Here is a 24,100-nt window from a genome sequence, read left to right as displayed (position 1 = left end):
CTTGAAACCTTTACCTCTGCTTTCTTTTGTATATATTTCTTTTGATCCTGACAACAGTCCCCCCTTCCATTCCCAACCCCTCACCCGCTCCAGCATAGCTATACAAATATTACACACCTGTGCTGATAATCATAATAATAGCACTTAGCATTTATAACGTGTTTCACATCTTTTACAAATATTAACCAATGGAAACTATCCTATTAGAGCCAATCCTGTTTGACATAAAATTATTTCCTTTGGTTTTAGTGCAAAAGCTTGAAAGGAAAAGACGTTGGCACAACCCTTAACCAGCAGGAAGCCAAGTCAAGTATGTACAAGCCAAGCTGGTTATAATTAAAAATATACAGCATCTTCTCTTTCTCTCTGTAAGAAAAGTGATCAGTATTTAAAGAGGCAGTTCACACTTCCGAACAATGTTGTTTATTCTTAGCTACAGATAATACCTTGTCGATTGTTGTCCATTTAAAAAGAATGTAATTAAAGTATCTTTCCCTCCTGGTTATCAGTAACGCATTGTAATCTGAGTTTAAATTAATGTTATACTGTCTGAGATGCTATTTTTGCCAGCATCAGACTGTTAAGTACCAAGGGTAAAATGTATTTGTTGATGTACAGCGACACACAACACAATAAGCTGCAAATACACACATATCATGAACATAGAGGTAATATACAACTGGTACCTGTATTAGCTTGGCTAATCATTTTGGATGAAGTTATCTGCAGCAAACAGGAGAAGTCCTCAAGTAGGTTTTCCTATGAGTTAACAGAAGCATGCACAGCTTCTTCCATACTGTGAGTGGAGGGCTGAAACTGAGTGTTAATTTATTTGTGTTTACCAGGGTTTGTTTGAAAGTTTTCTGCAGAATTGCTGCAAGACATTTCACAGTGGTGGGCCAGATGAACTGGTATGTTCTGACTGCTATTTTGATTATGTAAAGTAACCGTCAACCCAGCTTTTCTGGTTGGTTAAGAGGAATAACTGTTCATATTTTGTAAAAAAAAAAAAAAAACAACAACAAAAACATGCAAATGAAATTACAGCAAAATCAGAGCAAACACTTCTTATGGAATTTTTTTAGGGTAAAATTCTTGAAATTTGAGCCAAGAATCAATGCTTTTGTTTTAAAATTTTCCCCAAATAAAATCCAGCCTTTGTTGTTTCTCAGTCACAGCCCTCAGTGAACTCCTTTTCCCAGACACTGAATTTTGTCCTGCACCATGTCTGCAGTTGCCTCCACCCTAGCAATCCCATAATTTTTTGGCATTACCATGTCTGCTCATGTTGCAGGAGGAAGGATCATTATCCAGTTTGTGCCTATGAGGAACATCACTGAATCAATGAAACCTTTGTCAGATTCAAACGTCTTTCCAATACTCTATGCCCTATATTGCTGGAGAAACATGAACTATTTATTTAGTGATAAATATTGATGCACTATCCATATCACACTTATGCATGAACCGTATACTGTGTGTTAGATTTATCTACACCCATGTCTGAAATAGATGCAACAGATACTTTAACTTGTTGTCGGGTATATTATGTATCAGTAAAACTCTTTGAACGAAGTAGCTTTCACAAAGGTTGAAAAATTATCCCCAAAAGTATTTTGGAATATTGTTATCAGATGAATAAAATGCCAAATAGAAGGCATGAGAATTTTGCTATTTAGATCAAAGAGGGCAAGTTGGATATAGTTTCCCCAATATTGCTGTGTCTAAACACACATACATACTATCAGTAACCTGGCAAATAGTCTGATTGTCAGTTTTGCCTTTGGTTTGATCACTGTGGAGAAAACTAAGCATATGTTTCCTAATTTGAGGAAAATATTGTATTTCTTCCCCTGAACAGCTTGCAGTCTAGAAGGTTTCTCTATCAGTAGAAAGGTTATGAAGAAGATTACCTATTTCACATTGTATTCTGTAATCCAAGCTCTCCCATTGTCTTCTGACAGTATTTTTAAACAGGGTGGGTGCAGCCTGGGTCTATAAATACTCATCTCTTCTAGACCAATATTTGAGATGCCAGCTGATCAAATAAATCCTATTATATCAGCCCTTTGTTTACCATGCATTAAAGCAGCTCAGTACCCTGCTCTGATGCTCACTCCTCTCCTGCATTGCCAGGTTACCATTCCCATGTAACACCCTGTGCAGGGTGCTTCAAAGAAGAAATGTGTATATTTCCCAGGCTAGGAGCCCATAAATCAGAGTCCCCTGTCTTACTAGGATGGGAGATGACTCACAGAGCAGGACTTGTCAGTCACCTGCACAATCCAGAAATAGCACATGTAAGGCCAAGCTTGAAGGGCTAGAATGTTGCACTTAGAGCAGACGTTTATAAAGCAATGAGCAGGCAACCGGTTTGTTAGCCAGGCTAGCTCTGATATAAAAGGCCTTTTGGGAAGCATTAAAACCATTGGATCAGGCAGTCTCATCTCCACTGAAGGTGCTAAAGATCTGCCATGATTTCATGCTTAATAATCAGAAGAGTTAAGGGCTAACTCAGACCCCGATCTTGCCCAGCCAGGATCTCATTCCTTCCTCAAGCAAAACACTCGTTGACTTCAGTGGGAGTCTGGCCCGAGGAAAAACCGAGTGAGGGATTTTATGGCTCAAGAAAATTTTGCTCATGGAAGGATGGAGTAAAAACAGTTCTTTTAGGATCAGAGCTAATTCCTTATTCATGAAGGACCGTTAGGGATCAGGCTCCAAAAATGGAATAGTGGACAGAAAAACCCAGCCTATTTTAAAATAAAATATCTGAGGGAGGAAGTTCCCGGCTGAGATGGTCTGAGTGCAAATGAAGTCTCTGTCTGTCCTCCCCCGCATCCTCAGCATCAGCCTAATTCCATAGCCAGTGACATCAGGGGGAGCAGAGTTGAGCCAGTACTGAGCTTTTCTGAAAATCTCGGCCTCCGTATCAATAGGCTTCTTAGTCCTGAACTTGCTGGGTTCTCATGCCCGTCTTAGGAGGTGCCATGACCCTCAACTGCCATTGACCTCAACGGGAGAGGAGGACACATGGTACATTGCCAGCAACACTCCCTATTTTTCAGGATGGGCCTTTCCCATGGAGAACAAACTCCACTTTAGACAAGGAGGTATGAGCCTGAGCTCTGACAACATGGACCTGCAATAGAAATATCCCCACCCCCACACACATTTTCATTTTATATTTTGCTCCCCACATTTTAGATTGGGAAGCACAGCTGTGTTCTCCGCTCTCACATGCCAGTCCATGGTAGGCGCTGGGAGCATGACCATAGCAGGAGTTTCATAAGCTGTGAGCATGGGCACAATGTTAATCAATTCACTGTTGAAGCAGAAAAGCAGCAGTGCTTGGGAGGGGGAGCTCCCCATAAATAGCTGCCAAGCTACCTCGTTGTCGCCCTTAAAACTCTCCTCTGCTGCGATGCCTTCAAAACATTTGCAATGATTAGGGCACTAGTGCATTGAGACTACTGCCCATCAGGTTGGCCAGTACTACCTTACCGTCTCCTTGTGTTCCCCCATCTGTCTGTCTGTCTCCACCTGTTGTCTCTTCATAGAATATAGAATTATAGAATATCAGGGTTGGAAGAGATCTCAGGAGGTCATCTAGTCCAAGCCCCTGCTCAAAGCAGGAACAATCCCCAACTAAATCATCTCAGCCAGAGGTTTGTCAAGCCTGACCTTAAAAACCTCTAAGGAAGGAGATTCCACCACCTCCCTAGGTAACCCATTCCAGTGCTTCACCACCCTCCTAGTGAAAATTTTTTTCCTAATATCCAACCTAGACCTCCCCCACTACAACTTGAGACCATTACTCCTTGTTCTGTCATCTGCCACCACTGAGAACAGTCTAGATCCAGCCTCTTTGGAACCCCCTTTCAGGTAGTTGAAAGCAGCTATCAAATCCCCCCCTCATTCTCTTCTGCAGACTAAATAATCCCAGTTCCCTCAGCCTCTCCTCATAAGTCATGTGCTCCAGCCCCCTAATAATTTTTGTTGCCCTCCGCTGGACTCTTTCCAATTTTTCCACATCCTTCTTGTAGTGTGGGGCCCAAAACTGGACCCAGTACTCCAGATGAGGCCTCACCAATGCCGAATAGAGGGGAGTGATCACATCCCTCGATCAGCTGGCAATGTTCCTACTTATACAGCCCAAAATGTCGTTAGCCATCTTGGCTCTTGTCTTATACTTAGATTGTCAGCTCCTTGGGACACATGGTTCTGTTTTTGTATAGTACCGTAACCTAGCACGAGGCCCTGGTACATGACTGGGGCTCCTTTGTCCTTCTGCAACAGAGAGAAATAATGAGCCATCATAATGATAAAATTCTTCTCTACAACTGGCCTTCCTGTCCCTGCTGGGTACCAAGAAAGCAGTTGGAAATGGCTTTTGACGATGAGACAAATGTGACCTCATCGTTTCAAATGGTTTTTATTGCACAAGGACGAGACTAAAAAAAGAAAAGGAGTACTTGTGGCACCTTAGAGACTAACAAATTCATTTGAGCATAAGCTTTTGTGAGCTACACCTCACTTCATCAGATGAGACTGTGGCCTTTTGCATTTTCTAACTCTGTTAGTCCTTTGCTTTTATTTCCATAGGTAGAAGGTGCCCTTTCACACAATTTACCATGACAAACCACCAGCCCTAACAACACTGCTCAGCGCTTATAGTATGGTGTGGAAACATTTGCTAACATACTAAGTTAGAAGCCAGGGGTCAGCTTCCACCCTCAGATGTGTCTGTACGCATCCCATTTGCCCGTTCATGTAGAGGTTGGCAGGGAACCCTCTCCAAATGGCTAGCTGAAGGATCACAGCAGTATGCGCTGAGTGCTGGGTTGTGCAGTGTAGAAGGGCCGGGCTAGTTAGAAAAAATTAATTAACCTCCTCGCCCTTCTTCCCACATCTACCAATGGCAACACATTATAAGAAGGTTGAGTTGGGTCCTGAGCTGGGAAGAAAGGATTTGGAGGAAGAGGGTTGGATCTGAAAGGAGAAATGAGGTGGTACGCAGTGCTTGGTGGAAACAGTGAGAAGATAGCAGTAATTCTCCTCTGATGCTTGGCTGAAGGGAGCCATGTGTCAGCCATCTGCTTTGACCCTGACTGAAGCCAGCGATGTGCCATATGTTTAGTTTGGACATGGGCTGAGGAACACCTTGTTGTGGTTGCATTTGGTCCTTTAAGGACTGAGGTTTCCTGTCCAATAAAACCAACCACAAAATTCTTGAATTCTGCCTAGATGTACAGAATCCTTTCCTGATCCAACCAGCCTGTCACAGAGCTATTTGAAAGCTCATCTAGGTGCAGAAAGTAGCTTCTTGAGGGGAAGCCAGTGTGCAGAGTGTATTATCTAGGAGGTTAGGGTATGGGGGGGAATGGGATTTGTTCATAGAGCAGTAAAATAACTGGGGGGGGGGGAAATCATTGAACCGGCTGATAAGTCAAGTCAAACTTTCATTGAGGAATTCATTGGGATCCCTCCAGAAAACTAGAAAATTAAATTCAGTTAAGCAAATTGTTTATATTTTTTCTTACAGAAACCTGTGTAAAATTATAAATTTTGCTACTACAATGCATAGATCTACCCTCAATGCATTGACTGTGATTCATTCATACAGAAGTGGGACTGAGTAACTTGGAGCCTGATGCAAGGACTACAGAAGTCAATGGAAAGGTGTTTCAATCTGCATTCATCCTCTCTGGGTTCTGCTAACCGGAGAAAACGTAGCCTGCTTCAGGTGGTAGGGGCTTCCTAGTAAGTCAGCGTGCTGAGCGGGTGGGCTGGGAAAACTCTCTCATGGGGACATAGATTTAACAGCGTTCCACTCCCTCTGTTCAGCTCAGCACTAGGTTACATTAGCTCTTGATTCAGTACATTACAAACTTATATAGTTCCCTATCAGAGTCTGTTCTGTTTTCCTACAGATAGGGCCTAAAGGCAAGGCACTCTGCTCCTGAACAGGGATCTCTGAACTGTAGCTGGAGGAGGCTTCACATTCTCCCAGGTCAGGAGCTCTGCTCTCAGGGCTCTCTTAGACAATTCCTAGGCAGCGTGTTCCATGGATGGAGATAATCCTCTGTTTCTGACGTCACTCATAGCAATGCAAGGTCACTAAGCAGAGTTTGGAAGAAGGCATTGTAACTAATGTACATTGCATGCATTATTGAGCGGAAACTTGTGCACCATTTGCTGCACAGGTGTTAACGTGACAGCCTATTTTGTCACCTGTATCATGCATAGATAACTGTTAAATGTACCATACTTGTTGGCTCCTTAAATGGTGCCAGAGGAAGTGGTGGAAGCTGTTGTTTGACCCATTTAAAACTGAAAAAGGTCTCAAGTGTACTAAATGGACCAATCTTGTATTGCCTGGATGGGGAGGAGATTGGGATGGACCCTATGATATGGTAGGTCCTTTCCATCTTAACTTTGTATAGTTCTATGAGAGGGTATTGTTCTGTCCTGTCTGTCACGGGTAAAGGCTAGCTGCATCTCTGGCCCCTCTCTCTTCTCTCTGAGTGCTCCTCCACCGGAGTCGGGCCTTGTGCCTTTACCTTTCCTGGGGTGGAACCCCACAATTCCCCCACATTCAGACCGGGCCCTGGGCTTCAGTAGACCATGTATTGTCTGCGCGTATCCAGTAGGTCTGCCCGGATTCAGCACCTGCAGTTCTTTCCATCAGGAATCTGTGACCTGTCGTGCATACAGATACCAGACAGCCTTGTCAAACAAACGTTTGATCTTACCAGCAGGAACCAAGCTAACAGAAGAGAAGAGGATTTTTAAAACAAAGTTCTGCACACATGTGTACTAAATGGACCAATCTTGTATTGCCTGGATGGGGAGGAGATTGGGATGGACCCTATGATATGGTAGGTCCTTTCCATCTTAACTTTGTATAGTTCTATGAGAGGGTATTGTTCTGTCCTGTCTGTCATTCCCTTCACCAAGGGAAGGTCATGCCTGACTAATCTAATCGCCTTTTATGATGAGATTACTGGTTCTGTGGATGAAGGGAAAGCAGTGGATGTATTGTTTCTTGACTTTAGCAAAGCTTTTGACACGGTCTCCCACAGCATTCTTGTCAGCAAGTTAAGGAAGTATGGGCTGGATGAATGCACTATAAGGTGGGTAGAAAGCTGGCTAGATTGTCGGGCTCAACGGGTAGTGATCAATGGCTCCATGTCTAGTTGGCAGCCGGTGTCAAGTGGAGTGCCCCAGGGGTCGGTCCTGGGGCCCGTTTTGTTCAATATCTTCATAAATGATCTGGAGGATGGTGTGGATTGCACTCTCAGCAAATTTGCGGATGATACTAAACTGGGAGGAGTGGTAGATACGCTGGAGGGGAGGGATAGGATACAGAAGGACCTAGACAAATTGGAGGATTGGGCCAAAAGAAATCTAATGAGGTTCAATAAGGATAAATGCAGGGTCCTGCACTTAGGATGGAAGAATCCAATGCACCGCTACAGACTAGGGACCGAATGGCTCGGCAGCAGTTCTGCGGAAAAGGACCTAGGGGTGACAGTGGACGAGAAGCTGGATATGAGTCAGCAGTGTGCCCTTGTTGCCAAGAAGGCCAATGGCATTTTGGGTTGTATAAGTAGGGGCATAGCGAGCAGATCGAGGGACGTGATCGTTCCCCTCTATTCGACACTGGTGAGGCCTCATCTGGAGTACTGTGTCCAGTTTTGGGCCCCACACTACAGGAAGGATGTGGATAAATTGGAAAGAGTACAACGAAGGGCAACGAAAATGATTAGGGGTCTAGAGCACATGACTTATGAGGAGAGGCTGAGGGAGCTGGGATTGTTTAGTCTGCAGAAGAGAAGAATGAGGGGGGATTTGATAGCTGCTTTCAACTACCTGAAAGGGGGTTTCAAAGAGGATGGCTCTAGACTGTTCTCAATGGTAGCAGATGACAGAACGAGGAGTAATGGTCTCAAGTTGCAATGGGGGAGGTTTAGATTGGATATTAGGAAAAACTTTTTCACTAAGAGGGTGGTGAAACACTGGAATGCGTTACCTAGGGAGGTGGTAGAATCTCCTTCCTTAGAGGTTTTTAAGGTCAGGCTTGACAAAGCCCTAGCTGGGATGATTTAACTGGGACTTGGTCCTGCTTTGAGCAGGGGGTTGGACTAGATGACCTTCTGGGGTCCCTTCCAACCCTGATATTCTATGATTCTATGTCAGTCTTACCTAAGCCATTCTACCCTGTGAAGGGAACCTAGGAAGGCCTACCTTCTTCAGATACCCCAGCGTGTGTTTGTGTGTCATTGTGTGCCACCACAAACAGCTCACTGACAACAACCTGACTTTTGGCCAGAAAGAGTCTTCTTAATCAGCCAAAAGTCTTTGCCTTTCAGTATCCCAGGTTTGGACTCTGCTGACAAAATCAGTTTGGTGACCTCTATGGGAAGTCGAGCTAATCTCTTCTGGGCCAGCTGCTGTTCCATTGCAACGGCTCCTGAAGTGTTTGCTGAGGGATGTCTTATCTCCAGTCACTGTTTGCCTTCTTGCTGGTTTTTCCAACAGCCTGCTATAAAACAAAACCAATATATTCTTACTGTAAATGTCCCTTGCAACAATCAGACAAGCACACAGCATTCCAGAATTATTACAGTGTAGCCCCACATCCTTCACACTGTCACTGGTCTCCAGGTCATGTAGCAGAGCAATTTCCTCCAGCCAATCTCATCACAGGCAGGTGATCTGCAGTATTAGACGTGGGGCCAGGAGTTAAAAATCATGAATTCAGACCCCTTTCTTTACACACAAAATTACAGATGACCTGCTTGCAGTTGAACTCCCTGGGATGAAATGTCATATTATAACATGAGATTAAATAGATCAAGGTGTCACAACAGCCAGTCATCTGAGGCAAAAGGTCCCAACCCATGTCACAGATCCTCTCCCCATTATTTCAATCCATTTATGGGAAAGATTTTTGTCTTACCAAGAATATAAAGGAAGCTAACACAAATTTAAATGCAGCTGCAGTACATGCTTTATAAGGAGCTGCTTCTTGCTACCTTGGAAACCTTGAAATGAGCTTCCAATTCTAGTTTATTGCTCACACTCTCAAGTTACATAAGTCTTACTCATTTAGATTTGGATTCCTTTTATATTTTTTCTTGTTTCCCATCACATTGTGAGTCTGCTGCAATATCAAAATGAGCTGGTGTGAGAGCAATAGTGTTATGAACTGATTGAGGACCCAGGATGTTTTCCCTCTATTGGGTTACTGTAAATGTGATACAGTAGAAGGCACCCTATGTATTCATTGGGGAGCCACTGTTAAAGTGCCAGCCACACAATCCTGTCAGTTGTCTATCTCATCAATGAAATAGCTAACATATCTAGTTCGATTTAATTGGCTATAGGAGATTCCACTTAATGGGGGCCCTTGATAAACAGTATGCCTGCCTAATTGGTACAACTGCCATAGAAGAGACTCAGACCACTGCATTGCAACCATGTGTTGAAACTCCAGATCAGCTGCATATCTAGCTATTTGCAGACAGCTCACATGAGTTAGAAGTGGAGGGCCCTCAGCTCCCAATTGACTTCCCTTGCTAGTCTGCCAGAATTTGAGTCCTTCAACCTTGAAGGGCGCAAGGCAGAGATTCTCCCTTAATCCCGACCCTTTGCTTCAGGAGGGGCATTAGTGAGGGTTGAGTTCTGCATTGCAGTGAAGTGGTCATCACGGGTTCGTTGGAAGCGTTACTCAGAGTACTATGGATTGGATCCACACTCCACCCTTCCCTTACTTGCTGTTCAGTCAGCAGCATTTCCCGCCACTCTGTTGCTATGCAGTTGAATAAAGCAGCATGTTCCCAGCCTGCGGTACTGTAAGTAGGGTGTGTTTCTTGTGCACTGAGCAGCCCCTTTACAAAATGTATGGCTGGTGGACTGAAGAGTTCTTTGAGAGTCAACTTAGTTTGGGCCAAACTGTGATGTCCTTACAGACCAAACCCTCGCTGAAGTCAGTGGGTCCAAAGCGAGTAAGGGCCTGGGGCTTGGGAGCTTTTGTATTGTGCTGTTTTTCAAACTCTCCGTACCCAAAACCTAGCGGTCTCCTTCAGCAATTTTTTTTTTCCAAAGAGAAAAAAACCAATTAGTGTGAACTGATGTTTGCTGGTGTAAACCTTGTTTGTTTACACCTGGCAGCTCCCTGGCCTGTAACAAAACATATCTCACCCTAATATAGTATTTCAAAATGTTGCAATACGTTGTGCATTGATCAATTTCTAACATAATACATGAAATTAAAGGGTCCCCCCTCACAATGCATTCCTGGGAACCTCTGAGACTAAAATCTGGATTGGCAGGTCAGTTTCCATGAGGGTCTGTGCTAATGGAGAGGAATGTTTATTGCATGTATTGGGCATTATGATGAATGGCATATTAATGAAAGGCCGATTTAGGTGGCCATTGCTATAACAGTTACCAAAGTAGCTGGTAGTTTGATCACAGGGCAGTTTGGTTTGATCTTCTACATGTCCTGTTCATTTGCTCATGTGAGCTGTCACACTGACTTCAGAGGAGCTACCCATGTGAATGAGGCGAGCAGGATTTGATGATTGGTTATCACTGATGTGTCTCTGCAGGCAGCCACATAGTGGGGATGGTAGTAAATCTTCAGCACTTCGTTAGTGTTGCTAATGACACGAATGCTGTGACATGAAAGGTGTCGAGCACTGGCATCAGTACTTGATGACATTATGCAAACTCCACAATGAGCTGCATGTTGATTCAGCGTCTTGCTCATTTATTCATTCCTGCTCAGGGTGATCGGTTTTTCCCTGGGTGAATGGCATGTTTCTCTCTTCAATTCTGTGTCGCAACAGTGTCAAAGAACTGAGCATATGAGTGAAATACGGAAAAAAGAAAATCGTTCATCAGTCAAAAACAATGTGAAGTCCTTGTGGCATCTTAGAAACTAACAAATACAGACTAACACGGCTACCACTCTGAAACCTGCTCATCAGTCGTTCACCATGGCACGTAAGCCACATTAGGCCCAATCTTGCAAAGGGCTGATGGCTGATTTTGAAAGTATTTAGGCATCTAGTGGGACTGTCTACAGTTCCTGGACACCTCACTCCCACTGAAACCAATGAAAGTTAGGCACCTACACACCTTAGAAAATCTTATTAAGTCCCTATCTTCTCTTTTAGGGGTCCAAATACCATTAAAAATCTGCCCCTGAGGGTAGGGTGACCAGATGTCCCAATTTTATAGGGACAGTCCCGATATTTGGGGCTTTTTTCTTATATAGACACCTATTACTCCCCACCCCCATCCCAATTTTTCACACTTGCTATCTGGTCAGCCTACCTGAGTGCCTGCTGCAGGATGAGGAATGCCCTTAGCTTCTATTGAAGGAGCTCAACTGTTTGCGGTAGGCACTTAGCACCCATCAGGAATGAGAGGTGACCATTTAAAACAAATGTCGCATTTATGTCAGTGCTGAGCCTGTGCCACAAAGGCAGACGCCTCTCCCAGTACATGCTCCATCTCCTTGGAGGCAACAAGCATTTTCTGCAGGGTCAGCTAAGTCTCTGTGGAACACTATTATCTACACTTGGAGGCCATGAGCTAATCTAGGTCACATTATTCCAGTGAAGAGAACAAAGGGGTATCAATCACTGCTTTGCCTATTAACAGGATGATACATCCACACAGGTCCTTCAAATCCCCTCCACTTGGATTCACAACAGGCCCCAATGCCTCGTCTTCTGCTAAATTGAGGCCTGGGAACAGCATTAAGTGTGAATGTGTAATGGCGTTTTCCTTACAATGACCTTGCCTGGCGCTTGGGCCACAGACTGTGAGAGACCCATGATGGCTGCATCCTTGTAAAAGTGTATCTAATAAATATGTAAATCAGTCTATCTTTATTCATACCCTGGCAGGATTCAGAGACCCAGATACCAGCCAAAACCACTATATTATCTCTCATTTCAAGTGGCTTAACACTTCAGAATCTCAAACACCAGGAGAAGAAGATGTACAAAACAGGGCATTTTTCAGTGAAAAACAATTAATTTGCTTGTCAGTTCCTTCTGCGCTCCAGCTCAAAACCCAGAATGATCTTTTCTTTTCTTTTCTTTTCTTTTCTTTTCTTTTCTTTTCTTTTCTTTTCTTTTCTTGCATGGCTGAGAGGCATTGAATGACACACCTTCAGTTACATAGACAAAGTTCATGTCATTAGAGGAGAGTACCTCACAACGCCTTCGATTCCTTTTCAGTAATTACCATCACTGACGGGTGCTCTATTCAGAAAACTGGTACCTAACATTGCCCCCAGATAATAGACAATTTAGATGCTTAGGCCATAAAGACCCCTTGGGCTTTCATTTGTGACTTTGTGGATACGGTGCCAGGATCACAGGAGCTTGCTGAGATTTGAAATCAATTTAGTTTAAAAAAAAAAGAAAATGGAAGTCAGTGGAAGCAAAATAAATAAAGTTTATTAGTTATAGTAATGTTGTTTATAGCTTATTCTGGGGAGAGATGTGTCCTTCATTCACAGTCAATTGCATTAAGGACATTTTCTCTGTTAGATACTAGCAGCACTAACTGTTAAACCAACAGACACCAGATAGATAGATAGATAGATAGATAGATAGATAGATAGATAGATAGATAGATAGATCACATCACCACTGCATCTAGTGTCATGGGTCTGTCTATGGAGGAAGCAAGAGAAAAAGAAACCCACTGGAAAAATCTGAATTCCAAACCCTCTCCCAGTAGGAAGAGGGCACCATGTGCATTAGAAAGTCAGATTCATACCAACCTGTAAGCAGTGTGGTACACATTTCTGCCCCACTGGGCTGAGATGTAATTCCCAAGAGATACAGCACACAGTCTCTATTAGGATTCTCTTAATTATTTACACAGTGCTGCATGTGCATCTGGCCATTTAAAAGACAAAGAATTGGGCCTGGTCCCTATCCTGAAGGGCTTATCTCATTCACAAACACAGGTACATGGGGAAATAGGTTAAGGCAGGGGAAGGCATGGAGGCATCCCTGCGGGAGACTCCAGTGTAGGAAGTATTCATGAAGGAAGCGAGTGTTAAGGAGAGGTAAGGAAGGGGAGATAGAAAGTCCACTGGAAGCTCTTCGGGCCAGAACACAAAGGAAGGTGTGAAGGTATAGGCTTATGTTCAGCAAGGCATAGGCGCCGACTCCGTGGGTGCTCCGGGGCTGGAGTACACACCGGGAAAAATTACTGGGTGCTCTGTACCCACTGGCAGTCAAGCTGTCTCTCCCTCACCTGGCACCCCACCTCCTCCTCCTCCCCTGAGCGTGCTGCGTACCCGCTCCTCCACCTCCCAGCGCTTCCCCTCAGTTGCCGCCAAACAGCTGTTTGGTGGCATGCTTGGAGGGAGGGGGAGGAGAGGGAATGTGGTGCGCTCAGGGGAGGAGGCGGGGAAGAGACAGGGCCACAGCAGGGATTTGGGGAAGGAGTCGGAATCGGGGCAGGGAGGGGGCGGAGTTGGGGCAGAGACTTTGGGGAAAGGGTTGGAATGGGGGCAGGTCAGGGGTGGGAGGGGGCAGGGCAGGAATGGAATTAGGGTGGGGTCAGGGGCAGAGGCAAGGTTGAGCACCCACTGGCGGGAGCAGAAGTTGGCGCCTATGCAAGCAAAGAACTGTTGCCCCTCCAACCCAAGCTGTTAGCCAAAATCCAGGGGCTTACAGAATTGTTTCCATTAGAAGAAGAAATTGGTGACCCAAGTCAGAGTAATTTGTGGTGTAATATTTTTAACTTACAAAAATGTACACCAAGTCCTGTTTCTTAGATCACAGCAGAAACAAACAGCAGCAGGCAGTTTCCTTGCTTAGAAATTCCTAAGTCTGCCACTCCACCAATCTCTGTGCCCAAGAAGCTCTGTCCCTGTCTTTCTGCTTCCTCTCAGGGTCACACTCATAACTTTTTATCCTGATTTTCTCTGCCTCCAACACACATAGCCTGATATCCTAGCATCTGCGTTTGCAGCCCTTTATCAACACAGCTTAATTTTGACCTACCAGGACTATTGCTTGGATGATCCCACCATTATCTACAGCTGATTTTACTATATGAAGAGGCTTGATTGATCCTTCTTTTGAGCCTGAAAGAGAGCGCATGGCACACTGATTGGTCTGTGATTGTCTTGGGTCTGAGAGTCAACTGCTAACAACCTTTAGCACCTGTCAGCTTAACAGTATTTCAGCATGTGTTTAACTTGGGGCCTTAGCTCCCAGGGTCCCTATCTTCAAATCAGCATTTCCCTGTATGTGTTATTTCTAAGCATGGCATTAAATGCAATAATCGTGAATCTACAATACACAGATGCATTTTAATAATATACGGGCCTGATTTTCAGAGGCACTATACACCTAGTTGTAATCAATGGGAGCCTGGGTGTTGTTTCTTTTCAAAGTTTACTAATCACTAATTAAATACAAGGAAAACATCCTGCCATGGGTACTCACTGGGCATTGTAGACGTGTCCAGCATATATTCATATCGCATACCTGTGTTCAGGTCACACCTAGAGGCTTCATAAGGATCAGGCTCTGCTGTGTTAGGCTCTGTACAATGATGTTTGTGGTCTTTGCCACAAACAATCTACAGTTTAAGGGTTTAGACTGCAGAGTTTTACAGGTTTAACTTAACGTGTGATTTGAAACCGATTTAGTTAAACTGATGCAAAAAAGGCTGTGTGGACACTAATTTTGATTTAAACCAGGTTTGTTTCATCTCAGGTGCAATTGCTTGGGAATGGGTTTTAGCCCTTGGTGGAGCTAAGGGGGGGCACAAGGGGTGATCATCCCAGACATACTCCCTTTAGTGTGATGCCTTTTCAACCCTGTTACGCAATTGACAAAGGAGATATACTACACAAATTGTCACATGTGGCTGGAGAGCAAGACTGTCCCTCATTCACCCAGCAGTGGCAATTCCTGCTGGCTCCCCACTCCGAGCATTGCAACCTGGTTCAAAGGGCTGCATGGGGATGCGATTCCGTGCATTATGTTGCAATGCCACTCACTCAACTTTGGCCCAAAAGCCTCTCTGTCATGACAGATGCGTGTAGGGTGACCAGATGTCCCACTTTTATAGGGACAGTCCCGATTTTTGGGTCTTTTTCTTATATAAGAATTTCTTATATAATAGTCTCCTATTACCACCCCACCCCCGTCCTGATTTTTCACACTTGCTGCCTGGTCACCCTAGACACGTGGCCAGGCCAAACCTGAATGGCACGGTGACCCAGTGCACCAGGTTGCAATGCCCTGAGTGGGGAGCCAGGCCCAGACCCAGAGATCAGGAGCTGCCACTGCTGGGTGAGTGCAGGTGGGCTCACTCTCCAACCCATCACCAAATGGCCCATTGCCACCCCTCCCCGCCCCCTCCAGGTTGCAAAACATGACTCTGCCACTAGTTGATGCTAAAATGAAATAAACCACTTTTCAGTTTAAATAAAAATGCCCACAAGAGGTTTTTCCTCAGTGTAACTAAACTGGTTTAATTAAAACAGTGCAAGATTGTGTATAGAAAAGGCCTAAGAAGTTCTGAAGCCACTTCCTACTACACTCTATGCATCAGCTCTGTAGATACATTTCTACCGTTTTAATTTACCAAACATGTTCCTGTGTTCATGTTCTGAATGTTTTTATGAGGCATGAATGAAGTTTTTTTCCTCCTATGTGACCTGTGGGATTGTGGTTGATTTTATTTTATTTTATTTATTAATTTTTCAAGGATCAATACAATTCCTAGAAAAGATACAATATTTGAAACAAAGCAGGCAAGGCATTCCCGTAATGCAACACAGGACTACAGTTTACATGGAAGATTAATAGGACTGTACCAAAAGCTGCCCCATAATGTGAACCAACTCAGAATCAACCGAAGTTGTTCTTCCCCTTGCAGGAAATTGAAAGAAAAAAATCAATAATGGAGCTGTAATAGCAGTTCCGGGAGCTATGTGCATACATTCTGGACTTGTCCAGTCATTGTGGGTGTGGTGTGGTGTTCACCCCACACAGGAGTGGAAAAGGTAAATGGAAGCCAGAGGGGCCAATTAATAGTAAATTAAACACTGAAAGGAAAGTCCTAGCTAGAGGATCAGGCTCACTTGTGCAAGGCCTGTATAAAGCCAGATAGCTGACTGCAGAAGTGGGGCTTTTGCTGGGGATGACTGCAGGGAAATTGGCTGCAGTCACTCCCTGAGTGGAGGGAGTTGGTGGCTGACAAACCCAAAGTGGGGTAGCCAGATATAGAAGAAGCCCAGGGAAACAGCAGCTAGAAGTAGGACTGTATTGGCACTGTGGCTGCTTGTTATAGGTTCCCTGGGCTGGAACACAGTATAGAGGGTGGATCTGGGTTCCCCTACTAGTCCCTGGGGAGTGGCAAGGGCATTAGAGGTGGCAGCAGCCAGCAGGTCTGGAAAGTTACTGAATACCCTGGAAAGGGAGGGCTTTAGTGACCTGTTCAGAGGGCTACACAATGAAGCGGACACTGCAAATCTGGGAGTGAGCTGGGGCCACAGAGTGAGACAAGATGGGAGAAGACAACACTGGAGGGAGAGCACAAGCTGGCAGAGCTAATCCCCAGGATGGCCGGAGGCACCACTCATGGTGAGTGGATCCCGTGACAGAGAGGTACTGGGTCAGGGTTGCTTTGGGAAGTGAGAGTTGAGGCTAGCAGGGTATGATCAATCTGAGTAGCTTCTAGTCATATTGTCAAGGTTTCTTGCAACCCATAAAAATTCTGCACAACCTTCTGCCTTCATGTTTAATGCATGCAGTAAGAGCCCCCAATAGAGGTCCAAATACTGTCATAATCACACACCTAGAGTGAGGGGGGCTACTAGATGGTCCAGAACCAAACTCCCAGGTCTGATCAACTCTTAAATTGGAAGAAAACTGGAAACAAATCTCGTCCAAAAATTTTGTCACCCCTATGGTGGTAATAGCAATTCATAGCACTTTTACCTGTGTGAAGTGCTCTACAAACATTAACTCCTGTGAGGTGGAATGTTATTCTACCTATTTCAAAAATGGGGAATTTGAGCCAAAGAGCTATATTGACTTGCCCAGAGTCCATGGGAGAGGCAGGGTTAAACTGCACAACCTTCTGGCTCTCGGGACCAGCCTCATTCATGCAGCTCACAGTGCTAAACTAGCTATACAACAGAGGGAAGTAACATTCTAAGCTCAGGACCTGATCCAGTTCCACTGGCTTGTTGTTCCATGGTCAAGTTCAAAAGCCAAGTACCTTCCAGAGTGCAGAGCCCTGAGATAAGCGATCAGTCAGTGGGGTTACTCATGGAGCAGTGGGGTTACTCGTTGTGAGTAAGGGTGGCAGAATCAATCCCATGGGACCACCTGACTCCACCCCTCCTTGAAATGCAGTCATCTCTGAGGTGGAGCTTAGCAGCTATTACAGATGTCAACCACAATGCAAAAAATGTTAGGGAGACTGTGAAGGGCTGATGCATTACTGCCTTGTCCCCCGTGCTCCCTACACCACCAGTTGCGTTGGCAATTTGTCTGTCTTCTTCTCCCATAACCACCTTGTTCCTCCCATTGGTAATGAAACACCAGGCCTGAACTGATCCTCAAGGCCACTACCTTTTTCCTCCTTCCAATCCCTCCACTAGGCCCACCTCTACCATGCTACCTACACAAAATTAGCCGCCTGGTAGTGGCAAGATAGACAACTGGGGGTAGTTGATGATGATTCCCACACTTTTCTCCTGCTTTTCTCTTAGATGTTAAGCTCCTTAGGGTGAGCACTATATCTCCTTACAGCTACAGGCAGCACCTAGCACATGGGTAGGCACGACTATAATATGAATGAACAAAATAACCGTAACTGCCCATCCCCAAGTCTTTGACACATACCATCCAGGACGTAATACCAGCTGATAGGGTCAGTCTGGACTGCGAGTATGCCAGGTATGCTGCCTTTCAACGATATTGAATCAGTGATAAAGAGGGAGGGTCACTGTCTTATCACTGCTTTAACACTGTATGAACCAGTTACTTTCCATTCTGAGCAATATCCTTAAAGACTGTGTCAGGATTCCTTACACTGGAATGCGTTCGCTTCTTGCCCATATCACAAGTACAAGACACTTGGACAGATCAAATGGAAACACGAGAACAACCATTTCTAAAACAAAGCCAGGCTCTCTTGAAAGCCAATGAAACTCTAGCACCGGTTATTTTCCTCCAGGTGAATTATTATCATCACTCCAGTTCAAGAATTCTCTGTATATATTCTCTGTAAGTGTATGGGAAGCCGTTGCTACAGACTTGGCTTAATAACCACTTTGGCAGCAGCATCTTTGGAGTGGGAGTATATAAATTTCACTGCAGAGCAAAATAATAGATTAATTTATGTCACGATTACTGTGTGTTAAGCCTGGATTGTTTACAGTCCTTAAAGCCAGGATGATAAAATATTTAAACTGTCAACTCTCTGGGGCAGGGACAGTCTTTTTGTTCTGTTTGTACAGTGCCTAGCACAATGGGGTTGTGGGCCATGACTGGGGCTGCTTGGCACTACAGATAATATATAATAACAGGTTTATATTAGGATGACAGCTAATACAGTGTGCTAGTGACTCAGAAGGAGTGCTCTTCTCTTTGAGCCAGTCTTTCAGCATAGCAAACTCTGTGCTGCTGATAGGTTTGCAATTGGCAAGGTCCTGACCATTTGTGGTAATTGAAGAACCACACATATATTGAAGCAGCATCCCTATCAAATTCCAGGTGGGTAATTACATTCTGGCTCCCTAAAGCTTTCACACCAGTTTCATATGGTGAATATGTTTCTCAAGTCCTACCCATACGACTGTGTAGCATTGCTCTGAGCCACTAAATAACTACTAGGTTTTCTGTAAATAACTGCAGCCTTACACCCCAGAGGTGGATGCATTTCTGCATTGCATGAGGTGATCCTTGTATGTATAGTTAGTAAATTAGTTTATAATATTTTCCCAAAGTCACTGTTAGGTCATTGAATAAAAGACATTTTTGACAGGATTTATTCTTATTATTATAATATTTGATGAATGCTGACAATATGCTCACATCTGTACCAGATGCGGGGCAGGGCGGGCGGGGGTGGGAGAAGAGAGAGAGAGAGAGAAGAGCTTTGCAACCTGAAAGACTGAAACATACTCTATTGACCACACTTGAAAATGCAGCAGGGTGGATGATTTATGCCCTGCTCCTGCCATCTTCGTGTTGCAGGCTGTTACAGCCCCTGTCCCCTGATGTAAGCTAAAGCACCTCCACGGACTTCTTTAATTTTGCAGCCTTACCTGAATTGCTTATTTGCCACTCTGCAGCCTAGAAACTCCATAGCATTCAACACTTTAGGCACCTCCCCTCGCACCCCCAATCTGTCCCATTCTACTTCCATCCCTGTCCCTGGCATCCCCCCTATACCAGGAGCTGTGAGGAGGCAGTGTAAGTCACTGCCTAGGCCAATGCTCCATGCATTACATCCCACTGTAGTACTCCTTCACAAGCAGAGGTCTCCTCCAGCAGTCTTGCAGCCCACTCCTCCATGGCATATAGGGCTCTTGCAATAGTCAGAATTGGCCCCTGCTTGTTGCATGTGAAAGTCAGATGTTGTGTGCCCTGCTGGAATGGAGATAGGGAAGTGGCCAGTCTGCTCCTGTAGCCGCAAAAGCCTAAGCGGAGAGTTGACAACTTCTGCCTGACATTTCCTAAAAGCCCACTGTATTTTCTCCATGAATTATGCATTCAGTTATGGACAGGAGCACTGAGATCATTGAGAACATAACGGCTATACTGGGTCAGACCAAAGGTCCATCTAGCCCAGTATCCTGTCTTCCAACAGTGGCCAGTGCCAGGTGCCCCAGAGGGAATGAACAGAAGAGGTAATCACCAAGTGATCCATTCCTTGTCATTCTTCCTGTCAGCTTCAGAGGCGGGAGTTTGGGAGAGATGCAATTCATCTCTAGTGACCACAGTTTCCCCCCAGCTGTTAATTGCAAGGTAATTAGGTTTGGAGGAGGGACTGTAGGGTGGCAGTGGGGTTGTGAGGAAGCTCAGTTTAAAACCAAATGACTAGAAATGTTACACTGTTGCTTCATAAGCTGTGAGTTTCTATTACCAGAACATTTTATTTTGATACACAGTAATTATGCTTCTCCCTCAATTTTGGTCACTTCCATTTGTTGTCTCCATTGATTTACAGGCATTTTGTGTCATGCTAGGGAAAGGCCTGAGAAATCTATTAAAAGGATCCACACAGAGAGCAATTTTTCAGGCAAATGTACAAAGCAGCAACTGGTTCCCTGTAATGATTTATACTGGTAACTGTTCATCAAGTCAGGTGCCAGGTTTTGGGGTAGGATTGGCGCATTAAGAACAGTGATGATTAAGTCTTCTAGACCTAATCCTAGAAACTAAATACATCAACAAAAGCACAGAGAGAAGAAATTTAACATTAGTTTTAGTCACTGGACTATTAAAATGTGTATATTCACGAACAGATGCAATCCTCAAACCATCATAAAGCTTTCTACAGAGCTGGTATAAATTACATAGTCATCACTGGCTTATCTATGCTTCTCTGATTTTTGTATTCTCTCTTTCACCCACACATACACACCCTGAAGCTCTTGGGCAGATTTTCCCATTAATTTCAATGGAAATTCTGACTAACGACTACAGAACTGAGCCACATATGTAGGTAGGCAGTGACTGCTGTGATCTATAAATTATAGAGTGGAGTGGAAGTGTAACCCATTAGCTAGTGTATTATAGCCTCTGCATCTCTGAAGGTCACTGTTTCAATCCTTGATGCCCCAGCCAAGCTGTGGGCCATCAGATACTCCATAGTTAATGTCGAAGCAAGCTTTCCATTATAAGACTGATTTTTTTTCAAGCCACCTTCCTCAAAAAGACCTCAATCCCCCTTTGAAATTTCACATGCCACATCTCATCTCTGCCAACCCCATCTTAATTTTGCACCTTTGTTTTATTCAGTAATGGAAAGACGCTGTTGGGTGGATGCTGTTGATGTTGCACATTATTTATTAAAGGTGTAATACAGATTTTAAAAGCGGCATTGCCCCAAAGTACTTTGTTAGGTCCGAGCTCTGTCTGGTTTCCCCTAGGGTGTTGTGTTTGTGGAACAGAAGAATAAAATGGGGGCGATTGAGGTGTTTGCCATAAGGAAATGCATTGACTATATAGTGCTGCAGGCATGCCCGCCTCCTGCACCGAAAGGAAAACAAAGGGGCAAAAACCACGCAACGACATCACAAGACTTCAAAGCAACTTCAAAGCTTTTCCCAGTGCTGGTCCAGTGTAGACAGTCGGGGGCAATTTTCTTCTCCGTTACATTCACGAAACTCCCCTGAAATCAATGGGCTTTCTCCAGTGTAATGGAAAAGATCATTGGAACAAGTACCGCTTACATATACACCGCTTGCTCCAGATTTAACCATCATATCCATTTTCGCCTTTGCCATTAGCGGACCCCTTTCCAGCATTCATCTTCTGCTCTGCTCTGCTGTGGCTGTAAGGTTAGGGTGAAACCTTCCATTGGATATGTCAGTGGAAAAGTCAAGGACTGAATAGGAAAGGAGGGTGAACTTTCTCGAGACATCTTCACATCCAAAACCGGACAGAGGCCCAAGAGTGGGTATGAGAAACTTGCTTTGTTGCTTCTTGTTATTTATTTCGTCAACTTTCTATAATATAGCTGTGCAGAACGTGGCAGATTTCTGAGCTATTTTTATGAAACATAGATATGACTCATTGTCCCCACTTTCTTTTGTATTGTTTCCACTGAGTGTGAAGGCTTTAATTTCTTTCCTGGAACAGAGGATACGCTCTGCAGGGACTGGGTGTGGGTCATGTAAGCATACAGGCCTTGGGTGGAACAGTCTATCACAAGCCATTCACATGCTGATTGGATTTCCTTGGAGAGACAAGGGAAGTCCAAGGACAGGACCATTAGCCAATGGGGCAGAACATGTGCAAAGAGCGTGACTGGAACTTGAAACAAAGAACTGAGGTGTTAACAGACTGAAACTGGAAAGTTTCTGTCCAGTGCATGTGTGTTGGGGGGGGGGGGGGGAAGAGAGTGTGTGTGTGTGTGTGTTTGTTGAACTCTGGATTTTGGGCAAGACAGGCAGGCCGGGCTGCCAGCATGCATATGTACATAAGCTTTGCTTTTTCATTCTGGAGACCCTAAATACCGTATTCCAATAGACTAATAATTACTATGAAAAGCCTGTCCAGTGTCTCTGCAAACATCTGCTGGTTACATAGCTCCCATGAGTGAAAGATTCCACAGGGGTTAAAGCTCATATGGTCCTGCTGAAGGATCCATGGTGAGAAACAGCTGAAGCCAGGGACCCCATCTTGGAGAAGTGGAACTGCAGGGCTCTCCCCACAAAGTGGAGGCCCAGGGCTTACTGTGAAGAAAGGCTACACTCCCAGAGGGACAGGGTAAAACTCAGAGGAAAGCACACCCTGAGGATCTGTTGCAACAGCTAAGGGCACCCTTCCAGTGCTTAGAGTCCCAACGCCACAATTTAAACATCCAAGGAGTACCCAAAAATATATCCACTTCAACCCATTCTCTCCTCACAAGCCTTGGAAAAAATAAAAATTATGGGCTTTGCCACATACTTGGAAGGTTAACAAATCAGGATCTGACAGCCCAAGGGAAGGGAGGGTGTTCTAAAACCGAAGACCTCACACTGAGAATACCCTCTGAGCAGCTTCCTCTCACTTATACTGAGGGAACTCCAGCCCTCAGCAGATCTCAAATGTGGAACTATCTCACACAGAGACAGAAGCTCTCAGGTAACTGGGTCCCAAACTATTCATGACTTTAATCTCTCTTTGCCTTGGTTGGTTCCCATTTGGAAAGTGGCGCTACTACTCCCTACCTCATAGGAGTAGTGGGAGGATAAATACATTGAGACGTGTTCAGATACTGTGGTAATGGGATCCATATAAGTACCACAGATAGATAAAGGTATGTCTACATTATAGCTGCTACAGTGGCACAGCTATGCCACTGTAGCACCATAGTGCAGATGCCTCCTACATCAACACAAGGAGTTTTTCTGTCAAGGGAGCTAATCCATCTCCAAGAGGTGGTAGCTAGTTCAGTGGAAGAAATCTTCTGTCAACTAGCTGCCTCTATACAGAGAGTTAAGTCAACTGAGTGATGTAGCTAGGTTGTTCTAATTTTTTAGTGTAGACCAGGCCTAAGCAACTGGTCCAATGTCACACACAATGGCAGAGTAGGGAATTGAAGCTAGATCTGCCAAGTTAGTTCTCTAACTACTGGCTCATCCTTCCTCTTAGACAAGCCTTTCTCTCAACTTATTCTTTATAGGTTTCAGAGTAGCAGCCATGTTAGTCTGTATTCGCAAAAAGAAAAGGAGTACTTGTGGCACCTTAGAGACTAACAAATTTATTTGAGCATAAGCTTTCGTGAGCTACAGCTCACTTCATCGGATGCATTTGGTGGAAAATACAGAGGGGATCTGTCTTAGTCTCTAAGGTGCCACAAGTACTCCTTTTCTTTTTTCTTTATAGGTTAAAACCAATGCACTGGATTCTACTCAGAAGCTTTTTGGAAGCTAGCGGGCATCTTTTCTTAGCAGTGAGCTCATACGCTCCCAGCGTTGTATCTGTTCCATGGGTAAACAGGGGATTTCAGTCAGCCTAGTTTGTTGATCCAGAGCCTTTCATCGTCATTAAAATTCACTTTCACAAAGGAAGGGGGGAAGAAAAAAAAAAGTGAAGTAATTAATGAAATACAGCAGCAAGGTAAAGGAGCGCTGCATGGCCATTACAATTCCAGTCTGTAATCCATATTCATTAGATTTCTTTTTTGATTAATTTTATTTGGGAGTTTTACAGTCCTGTTAGTGTACAAAATTGAACATGAAATGGACCATTTCATTTAGAATAACATCTATAATTCACTACTATGTAACCAAGCCTCAGAACAACAATCCTGGAGCAGAGTCAATCTTGCCCTGTTTGGTGTGTCTGTTATAGATATGAACCAC

This window comes from Dermochelys coriacea, chromosome 10 (assembly GCF_009764565.3).
Source record: "Dermochelys coriacea isolate rDerCor1 chromosome 10, rDerCor1.pri.v4, whole genome shotgun sequence".
Taxonomy (NCBI): domain Eukaryota; kingdom Metazoa; phylum Chordata; order Testudines; family Dermochelyidae; genus Dermochelys; species Dermochelys coriacea.
The sequence above is the reverse complement of the archived record's forward strand: the minus strand, read 5'-3'. Positions refer to the sequence as shown.